This window comes from Ruditapes philippinarum, unplaced genomic scaffold (assembly GCF_026571515.1).
Source record: "Ruditapes philippinarum isolate M1 unplaced genomic scaffold, ASM2657151v2 ctg5528_1_1_1_1, whole genome shotgun sequence".
NCBI classification, from domain to species: domain Eukaryota; kingdom Metazoa; phylum Mollusca; class Bivalvia; order Venerida; family Veneridae; genus Ruditapes; species Ruditapes philippinarum.
Window position 1 is genome coordinate 6,379 of NW_026863723.1, and position 10,427 is coordinate 16,805.

The 10,427-nt window shown below is 31.4% G+C and overlaps 1 long non-coding RNA gene across 1 annotated transcript; it reads right to left on the reverse strand.

Annotated features, from left to right (window-relative positions):
• Nucleotides 1-432: 432 nt before the first annotated feature.
• LOC132723139 (uncharacterized) lies at nucleotides 433-7,931 on the reverse strand. The gene is made up of 3 exons (XR_009624702.1): nucleotides 7,586-7,931; nucleotides 6,577-6,646; nucleotides 433-875 (listed from the first exon to the last, which is right to left on the reverse strand). It is a non-coding gene; the product is annotated as an uncharacterized LOC132723139 (long non-coding RNA).
• Nucleotides 7,932-10,427: the final 2,496 nt, after the last annotated feature.

The following is a 10,427-nucleotide window of genomic DNA, read 5'->3' on the forward strand; positions in this document are numbered from 1 at the left end:
AACCGGAAAACCCGTGCAATATGCGCAAGGACTTGAGCTATAGATCAATCCTGTTAAGTTTCATTGAAATTGCATTAGTGGTATAAGAGAAGTAGTCCGGACAAACTTTAAAAATAAAAATTATTAAAGGGCCATAACTCTGACAAAACAATGAACCGGAAAATGCTGACAATATGCACAACTTAACTTGATACTGATCATTCCTGTAAAGATTGGATGAAACTGCACCAGCAGTTTATGAGGAGTAGTCCAGACAAGCTTTTGTGTATCTGGCAACACACAGAAAAAACACCTTTTTATCAAAGGGCCATAACGGGCCATAAAGGGCCATTAATAAAAATTATTAAAGGGCCATAACGCTGACAAAAATCATTGAACCGGAATATGCTGACAATATGCACAACTAGACTTGGTACTGATCATTCCTATTGTCGTATAGCTGTTTGCACAGGCTAATGAGTCATACACGCTATATTCAAAAAGAATGACAAGTCAACATGTATATACATATATTAAGGTTTTTATTTCATAATGTGCACTATGGAACATGACATGATTTATGAATATTATAGTGCAGGATACATGCGGACTGATCTTATGTCAAAATGATTAATATATGTAACTCTAAAACGTGTGTATTTATATACATTATAAAATGTCCTTAGGACAGGTTGATATTATATATACTATTCTCAAATGTCAGAGGGGAGTTCGACTTTGGTATTCCACTCGTTCACTTGTGTGTTTGTATTTTGTATATTAAAAGTATGTAACATCCGTGAGTTCTTTCTCCGTTATACGACAACGGTTGATTTGGCGCCTAAGACCAGCGATGTCGAAGCGACGATTTTGGACAGCGGGACACAACGAAGTACCTGAAACAGAAAATTAAAGGTGAGTGATCGTTTATATACCTGTAATTTGCTAATTTTGAAGATGTCAGATCAAGAAATTGCTACAATTTTTGAAAATTTGTCGGGTAAATTGGACAATATTTCAACTGTCATAGGTACACAGGGTTTATCAGAAATAGTACAAAATTTTGATGGAAATTCTAAATATTTTAATGACTGGATAAAATCTATAGAAAAATATGCTGTTTTAAAAGGTTTGGATGATAATAAAATAAAATTAGTCGCATTTCAATCAAGTAAAGGGACTGTAAGCGATTTTATATGTAGATATTTGCGTGATAATCATCGTAATTCGTGGGAACAATTAAAAGAAGAAATAAGTACTAGATTTGGGGAAATTAAAGATTTACATCATGAATTTTATCTTTTGAGAAATTTAAAACAAGATTTGGGAGAAAGTGTTCAAATTTTTGGGGAAAAATTTATTAATTGTGCTGAAACCGCTTATGAAAATTATAAACTAGGAGATAATAGTTTAATTGAACTTCAGTTAGTGGAATTGTTTACGGATAATTTAGCGCATAATTATTTAAAACTTAAACTTATGAGAGAAAAGCCAAAAACTTTACAAGAAGCAATTTCTTGCGCAATGAATGAACAGAATTTCAGAGCTAGATTTTCTGCCAGAGTAAAATTTTCTAATTCTCAAAATCACGCAAAATACATGAATTACAAAGCAAATAATTTTAATCATTATTATACAAGAATTTTTTGCGTGTACTGTAAGAGACCAGGTCACCATGTGCGTAGTTGTAGATTTTGGAAAAATGAAATATATTCTGTATTTCACCGACAAAATTTTTCACGATTTAGGAAAAATAATAGCAATAATAGTTTGAAATCAAAGATTAAGTGCTGGAAATGTAATAATTTTGGTCATATTATGCGAGAATGTCGTAAAAAATATTTTTACGACAGAAACAAAATAAATTTTCATGAAAACTAGCAAGTTCCTGTCACAAAGGGGTCATTGACAGGAACGATAAAATACCAAAATTTAGTATAGCATTAGCTGGAAGCCCTAATTCGTGTTTGATTAAAATAGAAAACTATAAATACAGATCGTTAGTAGATTCAGGTGCTGAAGTTTGTCTTCTGCATCGCAGAATATATAGAAAATTGAAGAATCCTCCTCAACTTATAAAACAGAAAATAAATTTATGTTCAGTTGACGGAAATTATTTACATATAGATGGTTATATAAATCTAAATTTTCAAATAGGGAAAACAGAAACAACCCAAAAATTCTATGTTGTTTCTAAAATGAATAGAAATATTATTTTAGGCCGTGATTGGTTAACACAAAATGGCGTTAGATTATATTTTGATTTAGGCTGCTTAAGAGTTAATAATACATATGTACCCCTCGAAGAAGATATTCATATTGCATCAATTGTTAGATTAAAACAGGATGTTATTCTGAAACCTCAAACAGTTAATGTGTGCACTGCTAAGTTAAAACAAAATCCAGGCTTGGAAAATGATAAATTATATGAATTAAAAAGTATAGAAACTGGAATGATTGCTTCTGAACCAGGTCTTATGATAACAAATTCTGTTATGAAACTTTCGGCTGATAGAAGATTTCCTATTATGATTGTCAATAATACACATAAAACTATAAGATTGAAACGAGATTCAGTAGTTGCTAAAGTTTCAGAAGTTGAGAGCATTAACTCGGTCACAGAGGCTCTTCAAACAACTTCCCCTCTTAACAACGATTTCGAACATGATATTCATACACCTTCAGAGCATTTTAATATTGTTAGAGACTTATTAAGGAAAAATAGAAATATTTTCGCAAATAAAGATTCTGAATTATCACAGACAGATACTGTAACCATGAAAATACCAACAGGTAATCATCCTCCAATCAAATTACGCCCATATCGCACACCTTTAAACAATAGAAAATTTATGAGTGACGCAATCGATGAGATGTTAGATGCTAATATTATAAGAAGAAGTCATAGCCCTTATTCATTTCCTGTTGTTATTGTCGGAAAAAAAGACGGCTCCAAACGGTTTTGTGTTGATTTTAGACAATTGAATAAAATTACAAAGCCAACATCATATCCTCTCCCATTAATTGATGATATTTTAACACTACTAGGGTCTTCAAAATATTTTACAACACTAGACATGCGCTCAGGGTTTTGGCAGATACCCGTACATGAATCAGACAAGGAAAAAACGGCTTTTACGACATTCAAAGGACTTTTCGAATATAATGTGGTTCCATTTGGCCTAGTTTCTGCCCCTGGAGTTTTCCAAGAACTCATGTCACATGTCTTACAAGGTTTAGAGGCATTTGCTGTCAGTTATCTTGACGACATTCTAATATTTTCGAAGTCATTAAATGAACATCTATCACATATACAGAAAGTATTTTCAAAGCTTAAAGAGCATAAATTAAAACTTAAACTGAAAAAGTGCAGTTTTATTCAGCAACAAACAAAGTACCTTGGTTTTATAATTGATCATGGAGGTATAAAACCAGACCCAGAAAAAGTAAAAGCTATTAGGTCACTTCCGGTACCAAAATGTGTTAAAGATGTCAGATCTTTACTTGGTGCTGCTGGTTTTTATAGAAGATTTTGCCCTAAATATTCTAAAATTGTTGAACCTCTAATCAATCTTACAAGAAAATGTGTTTTGTTCAAATGGACAAAAGAATGTCAAGAAAGTTTTGAACAATTAAAGAAAATGTTAACACGTATTCCACTTTTAGCATTCCCAGACCCAAATAAGCCTTATATTCTATACACGGACTCCTCAGATTTAGTGGTCGGAGCATGTTTAAGTCAGAAATGTGACAAATCTGGTATTGAAAAACCTATATACTTCTTATCTCATAAATTAAGTGAATCTCAAAGAAAGTACAGTACCATAGAAAAAGAAGCATTCAGTATTCATTATGCGTTACAAAAATTAGATGTTTATTTACATAATGCAGAGTTTACTATATTTACAGACCATAAACCTTTAAAATATCTTCTAGAAGCACCTATGCAAAACAAAAGAATTCAGCTTTGGGCTTTAAATATTTCTGCCTATAACTGTAAAATTGAATATTTGCCAGGAAAATTAAATTTAATTGCCGATTTCTTTTCTAGACCTCCAGCTGATGATAAAAATGCTAACAAGTCCGATATTGAACTTTATGAGCCTGATATAAATGACAATGCCTTCGAAATAACAGTCTCAAATTCAAGTAATAATTCAAATAATGATGATGCACATGCTGTGAAAACTGATGAAAGCTATGAAGTAAATGCTTTTGATTCTACACACTTTAATGCCAAAGAAATAGCAAACAAAGAATACCAATTTCAAGAGCCAATTGTAGAAGATATTAAACAATTCGAAAAATTAAATATGGCCTCAGAGCAAGATAAAGATCAAACTATTCTTGAACTGAAAATGTTACTACGTCACGGACAGCCAACTAAATCAGTGCAGAGCAAATATTTAGAAATTGACCAAGTTCTTTATTATCTGTCTAATGTAGATGATAATCCTAATCTTAGATTGTTTGTTCCGCAACACTTTAAAACACCTTGTCATTACTCAATATCATTTAAATAATGGTCACCCAGGAACACAGAGGTTATTTACAACAATAAAACAAAAATATTTTTGGCCAAATATGTTCAAAGAATTGTATGAATATGTTTCTAAATGTGTTGATTGTCAGTCACGTAATCTTACAAAAATAAAAGCACCTATGGGCGAAACAAGAGTACCAATGTATTCATTCCAGACAATGAGTATCGACGTTATTGGGCCCTATGAGAAAACAATGAGTTGTAACCGCTACATTATTTGTTTTATTGACCTTTACAGTGGTTATCCCGAGTGTTTCCCTACTGCTGACAAAAGTACTGATACAATTATACATTTACTATTAGAAGAAATTTACCCTAGATACGCATGTCCATTACAAATTGTCACTGACAATGGATCAGAATTTACAAGTAATGCTTTAAAGAAACACTTAAAGAGTTAAAAATTGATCACGTGCGTACAACTACCTATCATGCTGCCGGAAACGCGAAAAATGAACGTTCTCACCACGTCATACATGATATCTTAGCTAAAAGAATTCAGGGAAATCTCAAACAATGGGATATTCATCTTAACATGACACTAGCCGCACTTAGATTCAATGTCTCTAGGACTTCAAAGCATAGTCCATTTTATTTGTTATATAACCGTGAGGCCATATTACCGGTTGACCTGTTGCTACAACCAAGGCAGCGCTATCATGGCGAAGAGTATCACAAAATTGTATTACAAGAACAACATAATACTTTTCTATCTGTTTATAAGAACCTTATAAAAGCAAAACGAGAACAAGCTAGCTATGCAGATAAGACCGCAAAAGATATCAAATTTGAAATAGGCGATCCCCTATTTTATAAGAATTTTCGTAAGAGAAGCAAACTAGATGTGAATTGGAAGCCATTTTATAGAATTATGGAGAAAAGGTCACCATTAACTTATATAATAAAAAATCAGTTTGACAATTCAACAGTTAAAGTCCATGCAGAACAAATTAGGCTCGCAAATATTAATGACTGGTCAATACCAAAAGCAGATGATACTTGCCGACCAAAAAGAAATGCCACATTTGTAGTAACACCTGAAAATAGCGATACTGATGATGCTCCAGAAATACCAGAATCAGTATTACCCCAAGTTGCTAAAAATGTTAGAAAAGAAAGGTCAAATTCTGATAGTGAAGATGATATTCCATTAGCCGAATTACAGAAACATCTTCGACAACAACAACAAATTTCAAATAATGACAATACTCAAAGTAATGCACATTCAGAAGAAATGCAATCGCAGACTGATTCAGAATTATCAGACTCAAATTCCATACAAGTAAATAGCAATCCTCAGTCACAAGCAGCATATAATGCTATTCAGTCAGATTCAATGGCTGATGACAATGATTCAGATAATGAAATGTTTATAAACTCTATTTCTAGTAAAAAGAAAAGTATTGTAAAACCTCGATATAAAGTATCTGGTAAGGTAAACACAAAGTTACAAAGTAAAGATAAAGGGTCGAAATCAAGTTTTAAAATGATTTTACAAGGATTAGCTGAATTGTTATAGAACGTTATATTCCGTGTTATGTGCTATACTAATTTTCGGTAAATTGACCTCAGGCATTGTAAATAGTTATTATATAAGAAAAAAATATATATGTTACAAGAAACGATAATAAAACAAAACAGAAAATTACATTATTTAATCATATATCTTTATATTTTGGTGGTTGTATTCATTTATATCAATTTTCAACTTGCTTTTATTAGAAATATATTTTTGATTTTTCATTGATTAAAATGATCGTTATTTGCTATATGTTTATTAATAGATCGGTTAATTAAAATGCATTTTAAAGTAAATGACAGCACTTAATCATGAGTTTCAAATTGATTATTTACTTTATTTCATATTAGAATAACATGTGTATACATACATGTTTCAACTGTCAACGCACAATCATTAAATAAAGTTTAAATTGGGATAAGTCTTATTGTCGAAATAAAACTAAAGTTAATAGCTTAGTTAAAAAAGTAACAAAATATGTCTAGAAAAGTAAAAAAATTTTAGATATCAAGTATTACATAAATAAGATACTTACACTAGAGAACATCTTTCATTGGAATTCTTATCCTATGCATTTTATGACAGTTGTCTTGTTGTTCATATATCTGAAACAAAATTATGTTTATTGTATATAATATCTATTAACCGATCTGACAACGGACGAAAATGCAAAATATTGGTCTAACGATCACTTGTCGTCCAGTCAAGACAGAGAGGTGCGAGCGAATTCGCCGGTACAGTCAAACACCGCCTGACTAGAAACTATTACAGTCAGCCTCTACGATGCCAACAGTCTACGATGCCAACAGTCTACGATGCCAACAGTCTACGATGTCAACAGTCTACGATGTCAAACTATGTACAAAAAAAATCCATGGAGACACACTTTCTTCGATTTAAAACCATGCAGATATTACCATAAACTCCTTCTTCGATGTAATATTATATGAAATAAGCGTCTACGATGTTTAAAAAACATAACTATGCTGTTACAGCCGTCAACAACAACAACAACAACAAAATTGTGGAATCAAATAAACTTTTGTTCCTGTCTTCAACCAGAGAAGCCGAAAACTTCCGTTTATCAATAGAATGTGTTTTTCTATGTGTTATTAAACTTAAAAAACAAAAACCCAGAGAGAAATACTGATGACAACTTCTTATCAAAAATAATTATTTGTGCGCGACAGAGATATCCAAAATAAATATCACATAAACATTTGCGAGAATCGTGTAACAGCAAACTGTTAATTTAATTATCTTTTTACTCAAAAACATTGCTACATAAATGAAGAATTATAGATCTATCATCACTTTGTTGTATTGTTCAATACAAGACATTCTTTTTACAACGACGAAACAAGAACAGCGTTTACAGATGTGCCAATAAATATTCGAATATAACTTTATCAACTTGTGTATAAAGTCTACGTTTACACATATCAAATACATATATATTAATTTAAAAGAATCTTCAAGAACATCAAACATTTATGAACAATTATGAGTGTCAATTTAAAATTATACTTTAGAAAGCTACATACCAACGATTTGAAATTCCCGACACGTCACGACGACCAAGCCATACCGATGTCAGCAAGTACCTGTTACAAAAAAATATACCTGTCACAGGAAGTGTTCAATGCGCATGCACAATACACGTTTTACAGGAAATGAAACACCTGGACATTTTATCAATTATCAATTGTTTATAATATTTTTTAAACTTTTTCGTATATAAATATCTTTTCTACTCTTATCATACATATAATTCTGTTAAATTTTATACCTTAAAGTTTTTCTAATTAATATTCTTAAAATAATTTGTTCTTTGAAAATTGTTAACTTATTTGTTTGTTTTTTATGTTTTCTTGATCTCTAGAAATTAACTTTTTTTTTCCTTGTTTATGATGAAATAAAGGAAATTTAATATTTATTGAAAAACTTATAAAGCTATAATAATTATTTACCTCATGTTACTTTAACATATTATTTTTGTATTTTTTTTGCATAAAGATTAATCGAACATTTAACAATAATTCTATTAAAATGAATTCAAACATGAAAAGGTTACACACGATATTCAATTGACCAATCAGAGATGATATTACCTAAGGTGATTTTTCTTTTAAAATAAAGTGACAAAAGGTTGATGTATAACACCCTTACCTTAGGGGTAAAACAGATGTCAAGTTGATTTTAGATTTTTTTTTAATTTGTTAGAACGAGTTTGAAATATTTGATATTTAATACCTTGTTTAATACTTTTTTTATTTTTTTTTTATATATAAGTAAAGGAGGAATTGTCGTATAGCTGTTTGCACAGGCTAATGAGTCATACACGCTATATTCAAAAAGAATGACAAGTCAACATGTATATACATATATTAAGGTTTTTATTTCATAATGTGCACTATGGAACATGACATGATTTATGAATATTATAGTGCAGGATACATGCGGACTGATCTTATGTCAAAATGATTAATATATGTAACTCTTAAACGTGTGTATTTATATACATTATAAAATGTCCTTAGGACAGGTTGATATTATATATACTATTCTCAAATGTCAGAGGGGTAGTTCGACTTTGGTATTCCGCTCGTTCACTTGTGTGTTTGTATTTTGTATATTAAAAGTATGTAACATCCGTGAGATGAAAATACACTAGTAGTTTATGAGGAGTAGTCCGGACAGCCCAACAGACAGACGGACAGACAGACGACGGAGAAGTGATCCCTATATGTCGCCACTACTCCGTAGAGGCGACACAAAAAACAAACATTTGCGTGAATATAAACCGCAAAATAATTGTCCAAATAGAAGATGTCGCTTAATTGTGATTGACTATCAGGAAAAATAAGAAATTCGCGACAACAATTTTCCGCGTAGGTTGCTACAGATCTTCTATGTTAGAAATAATGGATATTGTATAGAAATACCTGATAAATGTACATGGTGATTTAAGGCCGCCATACTGTTAGTGAGCCTAGCCTTAAAAGTCACGTGATTCCCTAAGAGGCACCATGAATGTTTGTGCTTTTCATATATAATACACGGTTTAATTATTTCAACAATGATTACCGCATGTTATGACTGAAAAGTGCAAGGGCATTGTTCTTCAAAATTGACATTCAATAATGATCAAAAAGTCATGTGTGAAGCTCCACGTGAATACCCTAATAGTTTTTGAATTGATTTAAATTGCAAATTTTTAACTTTGAATTTTCTGATATATATTTTTAACTCAAGTTATATTGACCTTGACCCCTAAGACCACCCAAGATATCTGCAAACCAAGAATTAAAAGGCATCAGTCGGTGAATGAAAGTTGTACGGTCAAGTGTAAAAATATTGACCTTGACCCAAGTGACCCTTTATAACATTCAATGTTAGAGGACAACCCAAAATGAAACAAATGAAGACGGTACTAACAAAAGTGTAACAAGGTTTATTAAGTATTATAAAGGGAAATAATTCACAAACAAAGTGGGAAATAATTTAAAACAAGTTAGTTAAGAGTAATATTTCATTGACACTGGCATATCTCCTTTTGGTTTTTCTCATTGTGTGAAGTGCTTATTCGATTTCTTCAATACTTTTAAAATTTTGATAAATAAAAACATTATTTATATTAATAAAGAGAGAAATTTATAACAAGTAAAAATATAGAGTAACTGTTCTTAAACACTGCATTTCCTCTCACTGGTGTCTATAACTGTGTGATTTATAATAAAATATTCTTTACTTCAACCCATTAAGGAGTTATTCTCCTGACAAGCATTATTATGCATTTATAAGCATCACTAATATCATTAATGAATCTTACTAAACAACAGGGACGCGAAGACTCTTCTTAAAAAAGTAATAAGTTGCAATGTGGAAAGTCAATGGTTGCTATGATAGTCACTGGTTACTACTGAAGGTAAATTATTTGCTATGAAAACTATTGGTTGCTAATGAATATATATAGATACTGTTGCTATTGAAGTCAATGGTTGCTAAGGGTATTTAATGTTCGCTGTGGAAATCACATAGTAGTAATTTAAAGTGAATTGTTGTTATGAAAAGTCCATGATTACGGTGATAGCCACTTATTGCCACGGGAAGTCAACTGTTGCTATTGACGTCAGTGGTTGCTAAAGAACGCCAAAGGTTGAAATAAGTTAGTGGGTGCTAAGGTAAATCAATCGTTACTTTGAAAGCCACTGGTTGCTATGAAAAGTTGATAGTTCCTATGAAAGCCAGCTTTTGCTATGGATGTCAATGGATTCTAAGGTTGTTAAATGGTTGTACTTGAAGTCACTGGTTGTTATGGAAAGTCAGTGGTTGCTATCAAAGTCACTGGTTGCTATTGAAACCCAATGGTTGCCATAAAAGTCA